Source organism: Canis lupus, chromosome 30 (assembly GCF_011100685.1).
Source record: "Canis lupus familiaris isolate Mischka breed German Shepherd chromosome 30, alternate assembly UU_Cfam_GSD_1.0, whole genome shotgun sequence".
Taxonomy (NCBI): Eukaryota; Metazoa; Chordata; class Mammalia; order Carnivora; family Canidae; genus Canis; species Canis lupus.
Window position 1 is genome coordinate 39,134,592 of NC_049251.1, and position 22,285 is coordinate 39,156,876.

At 61.5% G+C, this 22,285-nt stretch overlaps 1 protein-coding gene across 5 annotated transcripts in view; it reads left to right on the top strand.

Annotated features, from left to right (window-relative positions):
• The window catches only part of LINGO1 (leucine rich repeat and Ig domain containing 1), a 69,017-nt gene that overhangs the window by 27,580 nt on the left and 19,152 nt on the right, over positions 1-22,285 (top strand). For 2 of the 5 annotated variants that reach the window (XM_038581051.1, XM_038581052.1), the window contains one exon: positions 21,445-21,552. The exons of 1 other annotated variant lie outside the window; for it this stretch is intronic. The gene's annotated coding sequence lies outside the window, so the exon portion shown is untranslated. Of the gene's footprint in view, positions 1-19,436; positions 19,579-19,686; positions 19,819-21,444; positions 21,553-22,098; positions 22,238-22,285 lie in introns of those variants that run through there. 2 more of the 5 variants (XM_038581049.1, XM_038581053.1) reach the window with 2 other exon arrangements.

The window sequence follows — 22,285 nt, forward strand, 5'->3', positions numbered from 1 at the left end:
CCCAGGCTGGGAAGACCTAGGGTTCACCCTGAAATCTGATGCTAAGAGGCCCAGACCTTGCTTACTGTGCCCTGCCCCCTACAACAAGCCCCCGATTTGCCTCCATCCAGAGAGAAGCTGACCTTAGATCAGGGGGAGCAGGGAAGCAAGGTGGCTTTTAACTAATTCATACTAAGGTGGCAGTGACTGATAGCCATTTATCCTACCTATGGTATTTGGATTTGAACAGAGGAGCGTTATAGCAATGATATTAATAATAACAGTAACAAACTACTAACTCAGCTTTTGCTGCGTCGGATACTGTTGTTGACACCGTACACGTATTACATCGTTTAATTGATCCACTAACTCTGATGAATTTCTAATTGGCGGGAAGATGAGGAAAGTATTTTGAGGGGCGGGAGGAGAATGAGGAGGCGGGGGCAGACCGCTCTCCTCCAAACCTCCATCCCAGCTCCCACTTGCTATAGAAAGGAGTCCAGGGGTTTGCACTGCGAACCGTGTCCGACATTTGCTTGAGGTCACCTTGGGAGGGCGGGGAGGCTCTGCTTCTCCCTGGGGCTCACAGGTCTCCCAGAGACGCCTGGGAGGGTGGCACCCAGTCTAGGCAGCCTGCCCCCTCCATCTGGGATCTCTGAGCGCCCTTTAGAAAGTCCCTTGCTGCTGCTAAGGGTCATCACACAGCCGCCCCCCCCCCCCCCCCACTGGGAGGCAAAGGCAGTGTCCTCCATGGTCCCTGAGCCCCTCCAGGTGTCCTGTGGCTGAACAGCCGTCTGGCCTTATGACCATACCGTTGACTCGGCGCCAGGCTGGACATGCCCCAGAGCCTATTAGTGTGGTTTAACACAAGCCTCAAGTAAACCCTACAGAGTGAGTGGAGCAGGGACAAGCATCCCCATCTTGCAGATGGGGAGACCGAGGCTCAAAGAGAAATAACTGTGCTGAATCTTATTCTCCGGAAGGATGGCCTAATGGACTCCTCCTGAAGTGAGGGGTGAGAAGGCTGATTGATTGCACCCAGACAGGGACGCTCGCCCCTTGGAACAAAGGAGCATGAGGTAGTGGTGGCCTTTGAGGCCCCATCGCTCTGCATCTCCACCACCCTGTCGCCTGGATCCTGCGGGCAGCCCCCGTTGGAGGAGCCTGAGCACTGCTCCTAGGTGGCCACCTACCAGACCAGCTCAGCGTCTCCTGCCTGCCAGCGCTCGAGGCCAGGCGGCCTGGAAATTCAGTCATTGATCTGGAGACTTCCCTTGGAAATCTCCCCGCGTAGCCGGCTTTTCCCGTACGGCCAGCCCCACAGCCCATTCCTCGCAGCTGCCCTGACGGTGACCGGTCATCCATGCCCCCGTGGGAAGGTAGCTGGCCATTCCCTGTTCCCCCACCCCACACTCCCAAGGGCACAGCCCCGGGGACTCTGAGCCCAGACGTGGTTCTGGGTAATGCGGTTCCGAACTGACCTCAACCACCAACTGCTGTGTGGTCTCAAGCAAACCACTTCCCTTCTCTGAGCCTTTGTGTCCACACCCAGGACACGGATGGAGGTCAGATGGCCTTGAGGGTGCAGTGTGATCGAGTGAGGGAGCTGGCAGGGTGGCCGCCGTGATGAGGGCTCCCAAGGGACCCGTCCTTGGAGGTCCTCGGGCTGGGGGAGGCCAGCGTCGGGCGCGATGACACCTGCCTGTCAGCAAGTCAGGGAGGACTTCTCAGAGGAAGTGGCACTTGGGCTGGCCCTGAAGGACCATCAGACCGGGCGATGGTGTTCTCCGTGGCTAGAAGGGCCCCACGGGGGCTTGGCCCACCTGCGGCCTGGGAGTTTCTGACTTGCAGTTCCTACTTGTTGACCATGTAGGCCGCGGCACATACCCTTCAGCGGCTCCCGACGCCCGGGGCCAGAGTCCCTCAGAGGCCGGCAATGCCTGGTCCCGGCCCGCTTCGGGCACCCAGGCCTCCGGCCGCGCCCAACTTCTTTCTCATTCTGTCCGAGCTGGGACCTTTGCACAAGCTGCTCCCTGACCTGACGCTTGTGACCACAGTAACGCCTGACTCTGTGGTCAGATGACCCCCATTCCCTTCCAGGGCCCACCAGGCCCTCTGGGATCCGCCTCCCACTCCCCCCCAGAACCCAAACCCCCTCTCCATGTCCCAGACCCCAGCGTCGCAGCCTCCTATTTGGGGCTCAGCTCCAGTAGCCACCGGGTGACATCCTGGTTTGCCTGCGACTAGGGCTTTTCCGGAAAACTTCTAATGCTGAAACCAGGACAGTCCCCGACACATGGGCGTGGTTGGGCACCCTGATTTCCCTCCAGCCCCTACTGCCAAGCCTGCCTCTCTTCTTGTCCTCACCACTCTTCTGCTAGAAGACCAGCCTGTCCCGGTGTTTTTCCTCCTCCGTCAGTTGTCCCTGCCGCTGGCCTTGAGCTGCCAGAGAGCAGAGCAGTCCTGCGTGTCCGTCTAGCCCCAAACCCCCCGGGCCCAGAAGGATGCCGGCGCCGGCGCGCGCTCAGTCGGTTTGTTGAATGAATGAGTGAGGGGCGTGGACTTGGACCCGAGCAAGTCTCTTTTCCTCTTTGGCCTGAGTTCCCTTCCTGGAGCCGGAGAGTGGGCTCCGGGTGCCTCGGGGACGGCTCTGGGCCCAGGGCCCCCCCATGCAGCAAGCGGGAGACGGGGGCAGAGCCGGCGGCGGGGGCAGCGGGGCCGGGAGGGAGCCAAGGCTCAGAGCCCTCACCTGCCCACGTGTCCCACCATCACCTGAGGGCCATTTCTGGGCCAGGCTCCTGGTCCAGACCCAGGGCTGGGGGTGTCCAGAGCAATGGCGCAGCTGCCAAGCCCCGCTCCCCGCCACCCCCGAGAAACAGATGGCCCGAGCTTGGGCGGGTGGCAGAGACGAGGACTGGCATTTGTGTATGTGTGTGGTTTTTAAAAAATCTGACACATTTTTGTCACGTCTTGGTGCATCAGAACAGTAAAGGAGGCGGGAGTGTGAGAATGTTTTAACTCGCAACTTTGTAACAGCTCCAGCTTCTCCGGGCCTCCTCCGGCTCCCCCAGGCCCCCGCGGCGGAGCCTCGAGCCCATCTGTTCCCGAATCCCCGCACCCCCACACCCTGCCGTCGCTCCAGCCGTCCGTCCATCCATCCTTCCTGTCGGCTGAGGGGAAGCAAGGAGTAGGGAGCGGCTTGAGACTCCCAGAGGGCCCCGGGCACGGAGGCGGGGGACCTGTTTTGGGGCGTCGGCCTGACCCCGTACTTGCTGTGGGACCTTGTGCAGTTCCTGACCCTCTAGCCCCGGCCCCGCCCCGTGTTCCTAAGGGGTCAGGCCCATCCCCATCGGATTCCGTGACTCTGACACTCTGGGAGAATGAAGAAAGGGAAGTTTGGGATTCAGAGCACCCAGGGATCGTGGCCCCCACGTGGTAGTGAGAACGACATTCCCGACCCCAGACTCAGTGTGTCCCAACCTGCACTCCCCTCAGGCCTGCGGCTCGGGTTTGTCACAACCTAATCCCCACTCCACCCAGTCCACCCCGGGTGGTGCTTGGAGGGTGACCAGGTCGGATTGGCTGCTCCGGGGAGGAACTGGGGCGGGGCGGGGCGGGGGGGAAGGAGCCAGGTGGTCGTACCAGGGACCCAGACGTCTTTCCACTGCCCCACTGTGTTCCTCTGTCCTGCAGGAAAGGAAGCAGGGCGGGCACTAGGTCCTCAAAGACTTGCTTCTCGGCCCTGAGCCTGCCTGGCTCTGGCTTCCATTTCATTAGTCATGGAAATGCCAACTGGCCTGGAAAACCAGGAGTACACACGGCAGGCTGGTAGGAGATGCCCTGGGCTTTGGGAACTGCTCAGAGTGAGAAGGGGCCGTGCCCTGGGACAGCTCAGTCATGGCGAGGGGCCGAGCCTCACGTCCTCTTTCCGCAGCTCAGACACCTAGGCTGCTGGGCACCTGTGCCATGGCTTGCGCTGGCGTGGGGGCAGGTGGCTGGCGTGCCACGGCCAGGGGCAAAGAAACCAGCCCCGCTCTGTCCTGTGCCCTGTGTCCCTGTGCACCTAACACACCTGAACTTCCAAGTCCAGGGCAGGTGTCAGGGAGCAAAGGCAGAGGGAACAGGAGGCAGAGGGAGTTGTCTTCTTCTGTCCCATGGCCCCCCGTCCCCTCGTCCCCCTTGTCCCCATCAGAGGCTGCACCAGATCACTGTCAGGGCTTGGGGAGCTCTGTGCTCCTTGGGCAGGGCCTGGGCCAGCAGGACAGCACCACCTCCAGCCCCCCACCGCCCTGCCTCCGCCCCGCCAATCATAAGAGTCCCTGCAGGAGATGGGCTCGCTTGCTGGGGACGGTAGGCCCTGACCAGGGCAGCCAGCAACCAAGTAGACCAGCAGCACCCCATTGCGGCCCAGGCCCCGGACCCCAGGGCCCAGCTGAGTCAGTGCCATTTGAAGCTCACCATATGGGCGCTGGGTGGGTGCAGGGGGAGGAGCTGGGGTTGCCATGAGAACCCGCACGCTGGCATTTCCTCTTTTGGGGAAGCTGAACCATACTTCGCAGGCGGTGTAGGCTTCTGAATCCCATTTCTCTGTGTTTTTTAGGAAGGGAAAAAGGGCAGGGAAAGGGGGTGGAAAAGATAAGGAGGGAGAGACATGGAGTGAGGCACAGGGAGCCACGGGGGCTGTGTCCTTTCCGGAGCTCTGTGGGGTTGATCAGGGGCCTTTGTTCGCAGGAGCGGAGCCCAGGGCCAGAGTGGGGCTTGGTGTCCCCTCTGACCCCTTACCCAGGCCTTGTAAACCTTTTCCTTTCAACACACAAACCCCGCGCCCTGCCTGAGTTGGAAGCCAAGGCTTTGGCCCCTTCCTGGGTTCTCATCCTCCCTCCTGTCCCTGAGTGCCCAGCCTGTGTGCAGTGGCCCTGGGGCAAGGAGGTCAGGGGCAGGCGTCTGTTCTGACCCGAGCGTATCACAGCCTCCACGGCTTCGGTAGCTGGGCGGTGGGGTTCCACGTGGCGGGGTGGACAGACGTGGAAGGCTGCCTGGAGAACGGGGAATCGTGCAGGGCTGGGGAGCTGAGAGGAGAGGGCTGTTTCCACCATCCATCTGGTAAGGGATGGGGGAGGTGGATATGCTAAGAATACAGGCTTTGGGGGCAGACAGATCCGGGTGTGAATCTGGCGCTGTCTCTTCATACCTGTGGCACCTCTGGCAGATGAGCCTCCTCTAGCCTCCTTCTCCCCATTCTGTGAAATGGGGTGATGGCACCTGCTGCGGGCTTCCTGCAGTGCTTACCACCTGGGGGGGGTGGACCTTGTTAAGTGGCATCTGCCCCTGGTGGTGTCACTCAGGACGTGGGCCCTGGCATTGGGTGGGGGCCCAGGGACAAGCGGATGTGGCCCTGGGCCTGGAGGGGGGGTGCCCGCCCTGAGCAAAGGTGTGGCGGTGGGACCTAGCACAGCCGCGTTCTGGGGAGGCGACATTGGAGAGGAGCTGCCCTGACGGGGAGGAGGAGAGGGACGGCAGGAAGGAGGCAGTGATGGGGCAGTTGCATTATTCCCACTTGACACCTGAGAAGACCAAGGATCAGAGGAGGAGAGTAGTTGCCCCCATACCCCGTCCCCAGCTAGGGTAGCAGCACCGGGATTAGAGCCCCGGTCGGCCCTGGAGCGCTGCCCACGATCCTTCTGGGCCTCTCTCCTCCAGCCCTCCCACACCAAGGCCCCAGCCTGGCCTCCCCGATGGGCCACAGGGCGAGGCTGGCTGCGAGGATGCTGCACTCAGCAAAGACAGAGAAACCAGGAGGCACGGGTGCTCCCTGCCGGCCGGAGTGGGACCGTAGAGCCAGCCTGGGGCGCCTCGGGACCCCGGCTTCGGAGGAGCACAGTCCCGGCACCGGGGATCTTGAGGCCGATTCTGAACTTGGCCGCCGATTCCCCGTGGTTCCCCGGCAAGTGAGCTGACCTCTGCGCCTCCCTTTGCTCACCCAGCAAACGGGAGCCGAGCGGCCTCCGTCCGCCAGACTCGGTGGCTTTTGCTGCAATAATGACCTCAAACATCTCAGAGGGTCCACACAACTCTGGGGCATTTTCTTGCTCTGATTACAATCGGGGCAGGGTCGGGCTGTTCTCGTTGTCCCTTCAGACCCCAGGCTGAAGGAGCTGCCCCCCCAGCACCGGCCTGTACCCCAGAAATATGGCAGCAGGAAGAGGGGCCCTTAGGGAACATTCCTCCTTGATGACTGCAGGCACCTGCCCCCCAGGGAGGAATGGGGGCTGTGGCACACAGAAGGTGCCAAATAAAGGCTCAGCTCTCCTCCCCTTCGCTCACAGGTCCTAGGAATGTACACCCTGTTTTCTTTCCTGGGGGGCTCCCTGAATGGGTCACCAGGGTCGCTGGACCGTGCCTGCCTTGCGGTGGGAGACCTTTGCTTCTGGGACAGAGGGGGGGGGGTGTGTTTCCCAGGGGGACATGGCATATGGCAGCGGAGGCCACGATGGGCAGGACTCCCTCACCCTGCCCCCCTCCCAGCATTGCTTTTAACAAATGAAAAAAAAAAAGCAGCAGATGCCAGTAATACCTTGACTTTATTAAGGGCTTCATAAGACCCAGATCCAATTACACCTCCTGCAATCGAACAGTAAATTGTAAACTCAATTCTGTTCAGTGAATGTTCTGTTCTACACCAGGAGGGCCCGGGGTGGTCTGGGCGGACCCCCGGGCTGGGACCCCGCCTGCCACTCGGCACCTCCGCTCAGTCCTCAGGAAGATGCATCCTCCCCGGCTGGAAGCCAGAGTTCAAGATGAGCCCAAGGTGCTTAGCAAGGCCTGGGGAGGTGGAGAGGGTAAGGGACAGTGGGACGGACTTGGAGCTCGGGTCACTTGAGTCCACAGCCACACAAGGCTGTGTGTCCGTGGCCAAGTCCCTCTCCCTCTTCGGATTTCAGTCTCCGCAGCTGAAACACAGGCCTAGGTCCGCGTCTCCATCCTAACGTCAGGGCTCTGAGAGCTTCTTTACCAACCAGTGTTTCCCTTTCCCAAAGTGAGGGGAGAGGGCCTTGTGCACCCCCCACCCCTCACTCTGTGCTCGGTGGGCCTGTGAGACCCCGCCACGCTCCCCTGCCATAGCTCATGGTCAGAGGAGCGACGGGTATCAGGCCAAGACGGGGCCGTGTGACCGAGGAACACTCCCCCCGAGGAGGCTCACTGGTTAGCAGCCATGGCACCAACCAGACAGGCCGGAGCTTGAGCTCAGTCTCCTGCCTCTCCCCTCTGGCCCCCCCATTGACCACCACGGAGCTGGAGAAATCCAGGAGGACTCCCTGGTGAGGGAGGAACCACGTCGCTGGGTCAGAGGTTGGAGCAGGCTGCAGCTGGAGGACGGCAGGAGCGATGGCTTGGAGGCGGGTGTGTCTGGGGTGGGAGTGAGTGACCCACGTGACCCGGAGGATACAGTGACACGGGGACAGGTGACTTCCGTGTTCTAGTGGCACAACACCCACACGCGCACACACCTTTCTCCAGCTGCAGCCGCAGGCAAGAGATGTTGAGATTGTTCAGGACAGAAGCGCTGTCACCTGGATTTCATAATGTGGAGAAAGGTCCGGAGAGGCTTCTGAGCCCCCCGTGTGCCCCGGGGACCTTCTCCCCGGCGAATCGGTGACAGCAGGAGCAGTAGGCACCCTTCCTCGCACTTTACCATCCGTGAAGCACTTTGGTTCCGTGGTTTTATTCGATCCTCCCCGTGACCCCGTGAGGGCTGCTCTGCCCCGCGGATTCCCTGATTCACGGCCAGATGTGCCCAGAGCTGCTGGGTCCGTGCGGTAGGTTCACACCACGTGACCCCGCGGTGTATCCGTGCCTGCTTTTTAGGAGCCACGTGGGCTTCATCAAGGGGACGTCTCCTTGGCAGGTAGGGTGCTGGCCTGAGAAGCTGGGTCTCGGTTTCCCGCTCGGTGGATTTCCTTGCCTCCTCGGGTTCCAGACGTGTCCCAGGGCCACCCTTGCTCGGCCTTCACCCAGGCTCCCCGAGGGCCTGAGCAAACCCGGAGCCGCGGAGACCCCAAGCCCCCACGCTGCAGGGCGTCTCCCCCTAGGAAGGCAGAGTGGCAGCCACAGGGCGCGGGGTCGGCCACGACCCTGCCCCGCAGTCCGTGGACCCTCCCGCTGGCGTTGCTCGTCCATCAGGGCCCCTGGAGGGTGCGGTGCTCGCTCTTCACCTGCAGTTGTCTAGAAAGTGTCGCCTGTGGCTGGGAGGCCAGCGCCTGCTTCAGAACCGCCACTTACTAAGTCGGAGCACGGCCGAGATCTAGAGCCCTGGGTGCAACGTGGGACCTTCTGGGTGGAAATTGACTGTCACCGCGGACTCCTCGGTACAGCTTTGGGTTTTGATCATTTGGCCTCAGGAAGGCACCGTTAGCTCATTTTGCAGATGCACCTGTGGGAGCTCCGGGCGCGCCTTGGCCCCCGCGGTGTGGGGGTTGCTGTGGCTTCTGGCCACCAGCCCATCTGCATTTTTAGGTCAGTCTGGTTTCTCTCTCTCTCTCTCTTTTTTTAAAATTTTTTTAAGTGTATCTTTTTTTTTTTTTTAAAGATTTTTTAAATTTACTTATTCATGATAGACACAGAGACAGAGAGAGACACGGGAGGAGGGAGAAGCAGGCTCCATGCAGGGAGCCCGGCGTGGGACTCCATCCCAGGACTCCAGGATCGCGCCCCGGGCCGAAGGCAGGCACTGAACCGCCGAGCCACCCAGGGGTCCCCCTTTAGTGTATCTTTTAAGTAATCTCTACCCCTAACGTGGGACTCGGGCCCACGACGCCGAGACCGAGAGTCACGGGCTCCACGGCGTGAGCCAGGCAGGTGCTCCCGTGGGTTTGGCCTCCTTCGCGGCTCAGCTCCTTGGATGCCAGCCTGCAAACGATGGGAGGGGGCGCCTCCTTAGAGCTCCGGGGAGCCTTCTAAACGCCCCCATTCAGTCTCTGTCGTCCATTCGTTTCCTCAGGTGTGTCTGAGCGGCAGGGACCAGGGTCACACAGCGCAAGAGGGGTGAGCCCCAGCATTCTCCGGCCAGGGTGCCTCCGCCAGCTCCCAGCCACGGCCGACCCACACTCCTCTCCCGTGGGCATCTGTCCCCTCATGTGCCCGTCCGGCCCCGGCCTTCGAGGCCCCGGTGAGGCCAGATCCCGGGGAGTCCCCGTCCTGAGATGTCCCCGGCCCATCCTTGCCCGCCTGCCAGCCGTCCCCGTCCCACCAGGGCCCAGGCTTGCCTTGCTGACCCGGGGTCTCTCCCTGTGTGGACACCGTCGCAAAATAACAGCGAAGCCTGTCCTAGTCTGTGTCCCACCCGGGAGCCTTTTAAGCCTCCCGACTCCTTTAGACGCGTAATAATTTTTTTCACTTTTGAGATTATCCTGAAGCCTCACTCCCCCCTGGCTTCCGTCCTCCGTGGCAGTCGCCGAGGGCCTCGGGGCTTCTGACACATGCCTGTGCTGTGCCCGTGCTGACATGCCGTGTAGACGTCAACTTGGCCTCCCTGTGATTGTCACTTGGCAGCCAGGCCCCAAGGGCCAGGAGCTCTGGACCCCTCGTCTCAGGGATCGAGGTCGGGGTCAGGACCAGGCCATCCTGTGTGTACAACTGCTACTTAACGTTCCCCCTGCGACAGGGATCGACCTGGGAGTGGCGCTCAGCCTTGGGATGGGAGTGTGGACCAACGCGGGTTCGAGGCTCGTTTCTCCCACTACCAGCCGGCTGCAGAGGGCGGGGTGCGGTGGTTGCAGAACGGCCACCCCCTGGCTGCATGGTCAGCGCTGTAGCTCTGCTGGCCCGGACGTGTGGCCAGACGCTCCTGACCTCCCTTCTGAGCCCCAATTTCCCTTCCATAAAACAAGGCCGGCGATGTATCGGCCTCAGAGGGTCCGTTGCGCGTGAAGTGTCCAGCACAGTGCCTGGCACAGAGCGAGCGCTCCTTGAATGCTAGCTCCGTGGCTGACGTCAACACAATAAGGGCGGTTGCGCCTGGGCCATCTCGGGGCTCAGTCTCCTCATCTGTAAAATGGGGTTGGTGATGCTGCTGGGGGCCCCAGCTGCCACCTGATGCCAAAGGCGTCCCGGCTCCCGACACCCACTCTCCGTGTCTGCTGCCGTTGGCCCCGTCCTTCCTAGATGCCCTAGAACAGAGAGGGGGAGGGAGGAAGGACGCAGGGAAGGGGATCGCTCACTGTCCGTCCGTCAGTTAGCAAGGGTGGTGTCAGTTTTCATAGAGAAGGGGAATCTGCAAAGTAGTCAAAAAAATATTTCCTCTGTGACTCCAGCAGCCCAGCTGTTCCCTTTCAGGAAAAGTGCTGAGGGCTGAAAATAAAATAAAGGAACAATAATAGGAAGATACAAGAAAAGAAGGGCGGGGCGCAGGGAGGGACGAGGCAGGTGCGGGAGCCCAGATGACCCCCAGGCTTTGGCAGGGCCGCCCCGAGCCACCGGGACCCCGTGCCGGCCGGAGCCGGGCTGTGCTGGGGGGCGGCCGTGAGAGCTCACCTTGGGTGCGCTTGTGAGTCGGCCTGCCTCACCTCGGGGAGCATCGGGGGCATCCCGGCGAGGCGTAAGACGGGCCACGGCATGGGGCGGGAGGCCCTGGAGAGGCATTTCCAGGCCCCCAGCGGGCCGCTCGCATACCCCGACTCTGAGCCCCTGCTGGGCAGCTGTGGCCGCTCCGCGGGCCTGGTGCAGACCCCGCTCTGTGCAGCCTCTGCACCTCGTACCTCTGTTCCTTCCCATTAGATGTTCCCTTCTCTGCATGCCAGGATTTGACCGCTCCTGCAGGACACTCGAGGCAGACCCTGGGGCTCCCACGCCCCAGTTCACCGCTCTTCCCCTCCTGCTCTGAGGACCACCCGCCCGTGTCAGACCCTCTCGTAGACTGGGCCTCCCTCTCCACGGGTCTGTGCTCTGCGGTCGGGGCCAGGACGGCCAAAGGTCCAGAGCAAGAGCCTGGTCTGAGGACCTCCAGGTCCCTAGACTCCCAGCAGGGAAGCCACCGAGGAAACTGCCCCCAGCTTCAGCATCAGCACCTGTGAAGTAGGCGGCCGGACCGCGGAAGTTCTAAGTCCCCCACCACACACCAGCCAGCCGGGGCCCTCCCCGCGCCCCTGCGCTCTTCGGCTAGAATGTACCCGTCGTGCCAGTCCAGCTTTACCACCCACTTCCCTGAGCCCTTGGGGGAGTCCCTGTGCCTCTCTGTGGCTCGGTTCCCTCCCTGGGAGACACCGGCACTAGCAGAGCTTTCCCCTTTGCTCTTGAGACTGTGGGAGAAGTTACTGTGGAGAACACGGGAGGACCCTGGCGCCTGGTGCAGGGGAGACGCGTGGGGAGAGCCCGGCCCCGTTTAGGGGAACACACCCTCCCTGGCTGGTCGGCTAATTCCAGGCCAGGCACTGGAGGCTGGCCCACTTCCCACCCTCCTTGGGGTGACTCGGGACAGAGCCGGCTCAGGGGCCCCGTGGAGCAAATCCTCCAGGCTGTGTGGAAGGAGATGGGAGACGTCCGGGCCTCCAGGTCCTGGCCCGGATGTGGGTTTATACCCTGCTCCATCCGCTCCCAGGAGGGAGGGCTGGACGGCCCCTGGTAGCCCTCTGGAAGAATTGTGAGCCACAGCCGGTCCCCTCCTCGCCCGTCCACACCGCCTCTGCTCCGCGCTCTCGGTTGCCATGACCGCGGGGCACTGGGGACAGACTCCCGTATGGGGACAGAACCACGGTGTGCCAGCGTGTGTGCCCGGGGTGGGCGGGGCCCTCCTGCAGCTGGTGTGCGGTGGGGCCGTACGTCCCTTCCAGGCCACACGCTCTTCCCTGACGTGCAGCGAGAGCACACGAGGAGCCGGCGGTGCCTCTGCCGTTGGGGGTCCGCCCTGTGACACCGCCACCGGGCTCGTGCACGACGCAGGCAGCCACACAGTGCTGTCCCCCGACGGAGAGGGGCAGACGGAGGGCTGCTCGCGCACTCGCTCGTTCCCTGGTCCCCTGGGCAGCGGGGGAACGAGAGCGGCTTCGGGGACCTCGTTTCCTGGGCGGCCTCTCCGTCCACACCCGAGTAAGGCTGCCTCACGTCCACCACAAGGGGAGAGTCCCCAGCAACGTGCTGAACTTTGCTTCTCTTTATTCTTCAGCCTCCAGAGCTAACCTCTGGCTTAAGGAAAGGCCACCAGCCTTTCTCAAGTAGGGCCCGGAGCCAGCTGTCTCGTGGGACCCGTGAGTCATGTGCGGGCACCAAGTGATGCAGCCGCGGGGCTGCGGGCTCACCTGGGCGGCAGCCGTGCCGTGGGCGGGGCCAGGCAGCCTGGGGGCGGGCGGGGGGGCCGGGCGGCAGGCTGCTGCGCGCGTTCGCGTTCGTGATGCTCTCCGCACCTGAGGCGCCATCGGGGTTCATCCTCAGCCGCGGTCCGCGCAGGTGCGTGCCTCCCCCACCTGCCAGCATGTTGACTGAATGGGAAGGCGCTCCTGCCACGCTCAAGAGTGGAGGGAGAGCTGGGCGGCGGTGGGGGCACGACGGGCCGGCGAGGGGGAGCCAGGCACAGGGTCGGCCCTCACTCCACGCCGTCCTGCCCGCCGCACCGTGTGCCCGGGGCCCCCGCTGGCCTGGCTTCCTGGGCTGTGAGCTGCCTGGCCAGGGCTGCTTCCTTCCAGACCCCTCCGGCCCCTGATTTGGGGAGTGGGTGGGGGTCTTCTCCGCCCCGCGCTCTTTTGCGGGGTGGGAGGCGGCTAGAGGCCCCCTGGCAAGTGGGTTCTGGGGGTGTATGAGTGGGGGAGCAGCGTCTGGGTGTGCAGAGGGACGGCTACAAGTGTGTGAGTCACTGGGAAATTTCCTGAGGGCACACTGGGCCTCTGTCCCCACTTGTCTGGTGAGCCACCACGACAGTGCAGGTATTTATGGCTGGTTTTCACGCCCCAGCAGGTGGTGTGAACACACTGCCTGGATGTCTGTGTTTTGGTTTGGGAGTGTGGGGGCTCTCCCATTGTCTGCCTTCCAGATCTCCCCACCTCGGCCTGCCAGCCTGAGCCGCACGTCACTTCCCCCACGGAGAGGACTCCACACGAGGGTCCTCCTCCTGCCCCCAGACCTCTGTGACTGTCACCAGGGTCAGGCCTGCCTGCTGGTTGTGGCTTCAGTGGGGTGAGTCACCTCACCTTCCTGAGCCTCAGTTTTCACATCTGTGAGATGGGCACAGTGGCTCCTTCCGCCCGTGTTGCTGGAGGGATTGGGGCAGCCGGTGCTGTGCCCATCGGCTGCAGGAATGGCCAGTGAGGAGTTGCCCAGGGCTCAGCCTGCTGCTAGCTCAGCCCTGTTCTGGAGCCCATTCCCCGTCAGCTCAGGGCGCATGTGCTGGCTTCTCTCTTGCCCTCCTGGCGTCATTCACACTTCTAATGTCAACCCCATTTCCTAGGAAACAGAAATGCCACAAGCAGGTGGGCCCAGAAGGAGCAGACTGTTGCTCAGGCTGCCCCGGGGACCCCAGGAACCAGGGTGCCCCTCACCAACCCGACATCCTGGGCTGCTAAACAGCCTGGGCAGAGGAGGGACAGAGAGGGAGGGCACTGCCCAAATGCAGAGCCCAGTTGCTGCTCCAGCACAGCTGGGAAGCCCTGAAGGAGGCCCTGGGTTTTCCATTCTAGAAGCTTCTCTCATGTACCACACTCACTCCTTTCCCTGTCCTCAGATACTAGAGGGGGATGAAGTAGGAGGGCAGAAACCTGGGTATCCTGCCTGGGGGCGGCAGCAGACTCTCAGGAAGGACGCCCCTGTCTCCCGAGTCCCTGCCTGAGGCTCCCCCATGGCTCGTTGCCTCTGGGCCAGTGCCGTGGCTGCTCACGGGGCTCAAACCCTACAAGCCCTAGAGCATGGCGCGTGGGGGAGCAGCGTCAGTACTGCCCCGCTGCCCCCTGCACTAGGACTGGCCGGGTGGCGCACCCAAGGATGGCGGGAGAGGCAGTGCAGGCCCACGTGGCCAGGAGAGGCCCCGCAGGAGCCCCAGGGACCTGAGGCCTCGGGGTTTTCCTCCCTGCGTCCCCCCCGCCGTCCACACGCCCCCTGGGAGCCGCTCACCCCTCGCTGTAAGTCACCACTGCCGACGGTTCCAGCCGTCGAGCCACGATCTGACCCAGATGAGGGGGGAGAGAGGGCCCTTCCCGCCTCTGAGGTAGTCCTACCCCCAGGATCTTGGATCGCTCCCCCGAGCCCCCGGGAAGCCCTGCCCTCCCACCTGGTCCAGGGCAGGCAGGCGTCCTGCTCCCCATTTCTCGTCAGCTTCCAGCACCGTCCCGGGGGCCTGGTCAGGGCCACCTGTTACCTGCCCAGGGCTCTGGCTTGCCTGCTCTCCCCTGACCCTCTGAGTGAAGGAGAGTAAGCCAGACAGACGGAGGGAGAGACAGAAAGGGGTCAGAGAGGGGTTGGTGCTGAATTCTGAGGTCACAAGGGGCTGTGGCCTGACCCGACCAGCGCAGCCCCGAAAGTACACCTGCTCGGGTCCTTGTAGCAGCTGGTAGTCTTATCCCTGCACCTTCTGCATGCTTCCCCCACCCCACCCCCATCCCCGGGTGATGGGCAGGCAGGTGCAATCGCTTTGGAGCAGACTTTGAAACTGGACAGACATGTTCCAGCTCCCCTCACATGACCTATGCAATCCTGGGTGAAAGACCTTCCCTCTCAGAGGAGGGAGGACTCTGGAGGGCTCAGACTGAGCACCTGGTCCCAAGAGCTGCCTCTAAGAGCCCCCATCCCCCTCTGCCCAGGCCATCTGGCTGCTACCACAGGCACCCGCCCCAGCTGCCCCGACCCCACCGGGCAGTTGATGGGCAAGCAGGTGCCAAGGACCAGGAATTCCTGGTCAGGAAGAGAGCTCCTGGGAATGCCACACCACAGCGGCTGTCAGAGCGCTTGTCTCGGTTGTCACAACATGACGCTGAGCATGGGCATGAGCGTGAGAATCTCCCCACCTCCTCCTGGGACTGAGTCCAACTCACGTGGGGAGAGGCAGGAGGCCGAGGCTGCAGGCTCAGCACTGACTTGCTGTGTGGCCTCTGGCAGCTGTGATGCTTCTCTGTCCACGTGCGAAACGGGTGCCATGGGACAGACCAAGGCTGTAAAGGCAGGAGGTACAGAGAGGACCCCCAGAGGGGAGGCCCAGCCCCAAGCGTCACTGGTGAGAACTCCTCTGGTAGACGGAAACCCTCGTAGAACTAATATACCACTGGGGATAGTTTAGGACTAGAGAGAGGAGCCCGTTTGCTGCCCAAAGCCCAGCTGACGTGCCTCGCCTGCTCCCTGCGTGACCTCCAGCAGGTTCTGGGTGAACTGGCTGCCTCCTTCGGGCCAGGTCCGGGAGAGGGCTGCCTTCCCAGGCCTGCCTCCCCTTGTCCTGCGTGGCCCTCGGCAGAGCTGGGTGCACCGTGGGCACCCACACGCCCAGCTTGGGCTCCCTGGTCCCTGAAGGAAGTATCCCAGAGACTGGGGACGCTCGGCCCAAGAGACGGTGGGGTGCCATGCTCTTCGTCACCGAGGTTCCAAAATGCCAGCATTGCCATCCATCCCTCCCCCTCCTGCCCATGCCCCGTGAGGCCTCTCCCTGTTGGCAGCCCCGCCTCCGTCTTCCTCCTCTGTTCCCTGGAGCGTGGGGATGCCCCGTGTGTGGTGGAGCCTGGGGTGGGCCGAGCCCTGGCAGCTGGATGCCTTCCCCTCCTCAGCCTTCTTCCCCCTTCCTACTAATGTCCTGCACGCAGGCCTTAATGGAGTGGAAAGAGAGCCTAGCAGAGGGAAGCCTCATTAGACCTGATCTAATTAGGAGCTCCTGCGAGATTGGGAAGACGAGGGAGCACCCCGTGTACCAGGAATATCACACACAGATTCTCCTAGGACCTCCTCCTAATCGCCAGGGTAGGCACAACTGTCCCCAGGTGGCATGGATGGAAAGCGGCTCGGAGGGCGCAGGTGAGCTGCTCCAGGTCACAGGCCAGCAGGTGGCTTCCCTGGGATGACACCCTGTGGGCGTGGCCCCGACCTCGGGAGCTGGGCAGGCCCCTGTAGCACCGCCCCTGGAGGTTTGTCCGCAGCGAGGGAGCGCACAGTCTGCCTCTGGCTCCTGGTCTGTGGGCCTCCTCGGGGGTCTGGATGAGGGAGGGGCCGGGCAGCAGGGCCGGCCAGTCCCTTAGGCTCCCCCCACACCTGCTCGCATCCATCTCCCTCTGCGCTCCCGGGGTGTTGGGGACGCTGTGCGATGCCGGGCGCCCAGTGCCCCTTTGTTAGTCTTAGCTAACAAGCTGTTGATGGGTGCGACATGACACCTGCCTTCTTTTTTCTAACTTCAATAATTTATGGGCATATTAGTGGCCAGGCGGCCGCCCTGGGTCCCAGCCAGACAGGACCAGGCGATGCAGCCGGGTGCCTCTGCCGATGTTGACTCTCTCCCACCATCAATTATTAAGGAGCTGGCCTTCATTTTGCACATAATTACATGCACCGTGATGGTTCGAACGCTCCTGCTCCTAGTCCCTCTGGAGCAGGGCCCGGCCTGCCCAACAGGGCTGAGCTGACACGGGGGCCCAGCTGGCTGGAGGATGCGGCAGGCAGACCTGTACCTGCGAGACTGTGGCCGCCTCAGCTGCACACCCCCTCTCGGGGCAGCTGGAACCACCTGGGCCTTCCCGAGGGCCAGCTGTCTGTCCCCATCATCCCGGCGTCAGGCCTCTGCACCTGCCCTTCTCTCCGCTCGGGACACTGTCCCCCACCCTCCCTATGGCTGGTCGACTCGTGCTTAGCCTCCAGATTGCAGCTCAGCCACCACCACCTCCCGGTGACCCATTCTGATTCCCCTGTGTGTGCGTCTCCCGTCTCCACCTGCATTAAGTCTTGCACACTAGACCATGGGCACTTTGGGGCTCGGAGAAAGCCGTATCGAATGTTGAGGGAAGGAGCGAATGGATGGGTGGATGGGTGGATGGGTGGATGGGTCCTCTATTCACACCTTCTCTTGTCCACATCTCTTTCCGTGGCCCCAGGCTCCGCTCATGGGAGCCCTGCAAACATCCTAGATAGATTAATCAAGACTCCCGCTGTCTCAGTCCACACCTGCGAAAGGGGAAGTGGACCAGTCTCTCCCATGCTCCAGAAGAGTAGACTGAGGCCAGGGAGGTGACGTGGCCTCCTCCAAATGGGCGGCAGAGTGAGGAGCCAAGCTCTGGCCTCTTGGCTGGACTCAAAAGCTAGGAACGCCTCGTCTGAGACCCTGTGCCTCAGAGTCCTCCTCTATAAGAAGAGATAATAATAGGATAGACCCATGGGACTGCCAAGAGGATAACCTGTGTCACTTAGAACCATCGGGAGCACCTCAGTGTGGAGTTCAGGATGGGCCTGCCTCTACCACTTCCACCTTGTTGACGTTGACCATTTTTTTGCATATTTTTAGACTTTGCTTATATATGTAGGTATCCATACACGGTTTATAAGATCTGGGGCTTGCTTTTAAACCTTATGTAGGTGATACCATCTTGTACGTATCCTTGGGTTTCTTTCCTCCACCTGGTGTTTGTGAGGTCACCCACGTTGGTGCGTGGAGCCCGTCCATTTTCAAGGCTACGTGGCATCCCCTGTGCGATTACACACTGTTCTGGTCATGTTTTCTCCTAGTGATGGGCATGTAGGGTGTTTCCAGGTCTTCACTAGTACGAACATTTTGTACACTTGTGTCCTTGTCTCCTGTGAATGTTCCTGCGGGGCACATACCATAGAGTGTGCATCTTTTCAACTCTACTTGGTAACCGCCAAGTTGCTGTGCCATTTTTCACCCCGACCGGCAGTAGGCACTTTTGCCTGCATTATCTCAACGCCCCCGGCCGGCCACACTGGGAGAAAGTAATGTTTTGCTCATCTCACGGATGGAGTATGTATTAGTTAGTTGTCTATGGCTGCGTAACGAATCACCCCAACACCCAGTCGCTTGAAACAACAAATTTGTATTATCTTACAGGTTCTGTGGATTAGGAATCCAGGTGAGGCTTAGCTGGGGACCGCCAACTCCAGGTGTCTCACAAGGCTGCAGTCCAGGTGTTAGCCAGAGCATCAGTCATCTCAAGGCTCGAATTGGGCAGGGGTCTGCTTCCACATTTGCTCGTGTGGGTATTGGAAGGCCTCAGGGCCTCACGGGGGTGTTGGTTAGAGACATTGGTTCCTTTCCATGTGGGCTCCTCACCAGGGCAGCTAATAATAGGGCATCTGTTACCTGTCCCAGTGAACAAGCCAGTGATGGAGAGAGGGTTCCCAAGATGACAGCTAGTCTCTTTGTAGCTTTGTACCCTGACCTCAGAAGGGCTAGGCCATCATATCCTCGTCATTAGAAGCGACTCCATTAGTCCAGCCCACACTCAGGGGGAGGGGATTGCACTCAGTGGGGGAAATGCCAGAAGGTAGGGACCACGGGGAGTCCTTGAGGGAGCTGCCGCCTGTCACAGGGCGACGGAGGCTCAGAGAGGTGAAGTGACTTTCCCGGGGTCGCACAGCGGTTGGAGGTGGAGCCAGAACTGGAACTCAGGACTGCTCGGCTCTAAGGCTAGACACCTTCTGAGCCACCACCCGCTGCCTTTGACTCAATAACGGGTTCCGACTTAAGTTAATAAACAAGGCTGCTGCACAACGGAACTCAAGACAAGCGCTTAATGAATGGATTTGCTAATAGTGCTGCCTGTTTGCACACATTAGCTCAAGTGCCCCCTGACATGATCCATGGGGACAGCCGAGCCCAGGCTCTCAGGAGAAGCTGCTCTGCCAAGCCTGGAGCCCAGATTCCCAAAGAGCCAGGGAGTGGTCCCTTTTTACAGATTGCTTTTTATGTTTGCTTTTTTTTTTTTTTTTTGCTCTCGATTTAATCATTTGGGTGTATCTGTGGGTTTTATTTGGGGGCGGGGGGAGGGTTTGGTTTTAGTGGCGTGTACACTTCCTTGCGTTCTCAGGAGAGCTAACTGCAAGGTCAGGAACATCAAGTGTTCCCGGGGAGGAACTTTGGGGTGGGCGGGGCTGACCAGCCCTCTCACTGGCCCCAGATGCATTTCCTGCTTCTCCGCTCTCCTGGATGCAGTGACCAGGCACCCCAGGAACCCCAGCAGGGCTGTGTGGCCAGGCGGAGTGAGGGCCAGTCCCCGGACCTTATGCGTCTGCACGGCTCCTACCCTGGGTCCTCCAGGAGCCAGTTCTCAGTGGGATTCCAAGTAGTGGAGGCTGCTGCCTACATTGCTGCTAGATGAGTGAATGTCATGGATGCTGGAACATTTCCAGTGGAGGCGTGGGTGACCAAGGCCCCGAGATGAGGGGAAGTGAGAGTTGAGGATCTGAGTGTCTCTGCCCCCATGCCCTGGCCCCCTCCGCCTCCAAGGGGAACCCACTAGTCCTTCCCGATGAGTGGATTTCAGCGGAGTTTAATTTGCACACATCATCGCCTCTGGAATCAGGGCTCTGGGCTCTCTGCAGAAAGTGGAAGAGACACAAGATCAATCCCTGCCTTCGGGGTGTTCCTGATTCTCAGAGGATGAACTCGGTCGAGGCTTCTCTTAGTGGGAACATTGAAAGGTACCTCTGTCGTTATAGAGGAGGGGCTGGAGGGCCAGGGAACGGAGAGCAACCGTAGCAGCATAATAACCATTTATTAAGCACCTATTATATGCCTCCGTTTTTTAGGCACCTACCGTGTGCCAGGCCTCGCATCAAGTACTGGATATGTATTAAGTCATGAGACCCTCACGTCATTCCCCATGAAATGGGTTCTACTGATATTCCATCTTCCAGAAGAGGAAACGGAGGCCCAGAGAGGTACCCAAGGATACAGAGCAGGAGGCTGAGGTGCTCAGAGTAGGCTTCTGGAAGGAGGGGGCCACACAGAGCCCCGGATTGAAAGGGAAGAGGGGAACGTTTGGAAGAAATGGGTGGAGAGTCTGAGAAAGCTTCAGTGACAAGACATGGTGAGGTAGGGGGCTGCCGGGGAAGAGACACCGGGGAAGCGACGGCGGGCTTTCTGCACCTCTGCCCTTGGAGCCCTGGCCTCGGCCTCGGCCGCAAGGGGAATCCCTCTGTGGGGATCAGCACATCTCCACGTGCGCTTTGTGCAAAGTGCCCTTCCCGGGGCCGGCTGCCCCATGCAGGATGGGGGACAGGGACTGGGGAGCACCCGGAGGACTGTCTTTTCCCTCGCGGTTCCTGGGCGTGACCCTCCGCCACATGCCTGACTGGGCCCCTGGCATCCCTGAGTCGCTCTGGTTCATCGAGGGGCTTCAGAGGGCGTCAAGAAGGTCGTAACCCTGGCCACAGCTCCAGGCCCACCTCCAAGAGGGGCTTCCTTGCCAGCCCCTCGGAGGCCGCATCTCCACCCCCTCCATGGCTGCACCAGTGCGGGGCTCTGACCTATGGATTTTCTGCTACTTCCTGATCCACTTCACTGCAGCCTGAGTCCTTAGGACTTCATTATACCCGCGGCCTCAGCAACCCCAGCACGGAGGGCTGCGCGTGGGGCCCCTGCTGCCCCTGGAGGCTGCACTGCCCCCCCATTCCTGGGCTTCAGCCTTCTAGGAACTCAGAAGCCTTGAAGGAGCCCCCCCTGAGGTCACATCCCATTCACCCCACTCTCCAGGTGGGGCCACAGAGACAGCACCTTCCCACCCTGCCAACCCCCGTTGCCTAGCCAGCGAAGCTCTTACCCAGGGAGGGGCAGTGGCCTGTCAAGGTCGCAGAGCAAGTTATTAAAAGTGCTTGGAATCAAATTTGTGATATGAATTAGGACATTGAGGGGGGGGGTGTCCACTAGTTCCCCAGGGACCTCCTGCTGGCTCCCGCTCCAGCCTGCTCCCCAACCTGCTCCATGCCCTGTGCCGCCTGCCCAGCCCCCACCCCCTCCCCAGCTCCTGGTCTCCGTTTTTCTTGCTAATTAGAGGTCTCAGCAATGACTCCACTGTCCCAGCCATTTTAGAGCTGTCATTAATTTCAAGTGGCTTCAGAAATAATCATCATCGTAAAACCCCTCCAGCTGCCGGGCCCCACACAGGCAGCACCAGCACCGACAGAGCTGGCGCACAGGCGGGCCTGCGTGTGCCACCCATTCCTTCCTGGGCCCTGGGGAACTGGCCCCTCTTCCTGCATCGACGGCCTCGCAGAGTGGCGGAGCCCAGAGCTGGCGCTGTGACATCAGGCAGGCGCCGAGCTTCAAAGTCCAGCCCTGCTTCTATCAGACTGAACTTGGGCAAGATACCAGCCTCCCCAGAGCCTCAGTGTTTCATCTGTACAATAGGGGTGGTAATACCAGGGTTGAAGTGACAAGTACTCGAAGTTGTGGCTCTGAGCCTGGCTCACAGTAGGGGCTGAGCAAAGGTTCCAGGGCCCGGTCCCCTCCTCCCCAGTCCCCTGGCAAACCCGTTCCAGTTTCTCTACTTTGCTGTTCTCACTCAGGCCACTGCAGGCTGGCTGCTGCTTCCAGCCATCGGCTCCTGCTTGACTGAGGCTTGCCGAATATTCTCCCTGAAGCCAGGATCTGCCGTGTGCCCACCCGCGAGACAGGTAGGTCGAGGCCTGCTCTTGGGAGCTGCTAGTCTGAGGACAGAGAGGGAGGAGACTGCGGCCTGGCTTCCCAGGCCATTTGGTCTGGGGAGGGGAGACAGGAATGGAGACCACTAATAGAGGTCTCAGTTTGGTCTTGAAGCCCAGGTGCGGGCAGGCCAGTGAGGCTGAGGCTTGCAAGTGTGGGGGCAACAGTCCGCAGCTGTAGGCCGGCAGGGTCCCCGGGTTAGGTTATGCCAAGGAGGCCTTGGGCCAGGCCGCCCCGATGTTCACATTGGTCCCCAGGGTGGGGCCCGGGAGGGGGCTCTGCGGGGTCCCCCCACCGGCCAGAGCGCAGAGGCGCCTCATTCCCCATCTCGTGGGGACCCGGTGACAGGCCTCCCCGCCCTTCTGTGGGGTCTTTGCGCACGAGGCCCGGGCTGGACCCTCCCAAAGGCGCTTCCTTCCTCCGCCTGGTTGCCCCAGCTGCGCCCCACCCACCGCAGTGCACCCGGAGCGCTGGAGGGGGTCGGTCCTCTGCAGAGACGGCAAGGGGCAGGGCGGGGACCCGTGCCCGGTGGAGAAGCCAGGCCCAGGGCAGAGCCGCAGGCGGGGCTCTTGGGTGCGCGCAGGGGGCGACCCGGCGCGGGTCGTGGGGGCAGGGGCGCCCCCCCAGCTCCTCCGCCGTCACCGAGGCTGGCAGCAGGTGAGTCGGGGGCGGCGATGCCGTGGCCGCGCGGTGCCTGCGTCAGTC